This window comes from Orycteropus afer, unplaced genomic scaffold (genome assembly GCF_000298275.1).
Source record: "Orycteropus afer afer isolate SDZICR_OR568_19922 unplaced genomic scaffold, OryAfe1.0 scaffold00555, whole genome shotgun sequence".
In the NCBI taxonomy this organism is placed as follows: domain Eukaryota; kingdom Metazoa; phylum Chordata; class Mammalia; order Tubulidentata; family Orycteropodidae; genus Orycteropus; species Orycteropus afer.
The window spans coordinates 1156715-1157632 of NW_006922142.1; positions in this window are offsets into that span (position 1 = coordinate 1156715).

Here is a 918-nt window from a genome sequence, read left to right on the forward strand (position 1 = left end):
TCATTAATCATTAGAGAGATGCAAATCAAAACAACAATGAGATATCATCTCACCCCAGCAATAATGTCAAAGTTCAACAGATCAGATAGTAACAAATGCTGGTGGGGTTGTGGAGAGATTGGAACTCTTGTGAACTGCTGGTGGGATTGTAAAATGGTACAACCATTATGGCAAATGATATGATGTTTCCTTAAAAAACTGAAAATAGAAGTACCATTTGACCCAGCAATTCCATTACTAAGAATAAATCCTAAAGAGGTGAGAGATAGCACACAAACAGACATATGTACAACTATGTTCATTGCAGCACAATTCACCATAGCAAAGAGATGGAAACAATCTAAATGCCCATCAACAGATGAGTGGATAACCAAATTATGGTATATCCACACAATGGAACACTATGACACATTAAAGAACAATGAGAGATATGCAAATCATCTTGCAACATGGATGAACCTGGAGGACATTATGCTGAGGGAAATAAGTCAATTGCAGAAGGACAAGTGCTGTATGAGCCCATTACTGTAAAAAGACAGAGAAGGGTTTGCTTTGGAAAGGTAACTCACCTAGTAGGTTACCAGGATGGGGAGGGAATGGATGGGATTAATTTAGCGCTAATTGGAGCTTACATGCTAACATGGGTAGGGGGAGGGATATACGGGAAGAATATATGACCACCATGATAACATTGGGAAATGAGAGGACACCGAACTGTGCACATAAGAGATAGATGACAGATGCTAAAACCAACCAATGTGTACACAATACTACATTGCCATTAACACCAAACACTAGGCTATACTGATAAACACATAAACACCTGAGATGATTAGACAGGGTCACTGAATAGAGGTATACTCTAGATCAAGGATAGACTCAGCTGAGGCCAATCTTGTACAGACACCAGTGATACAA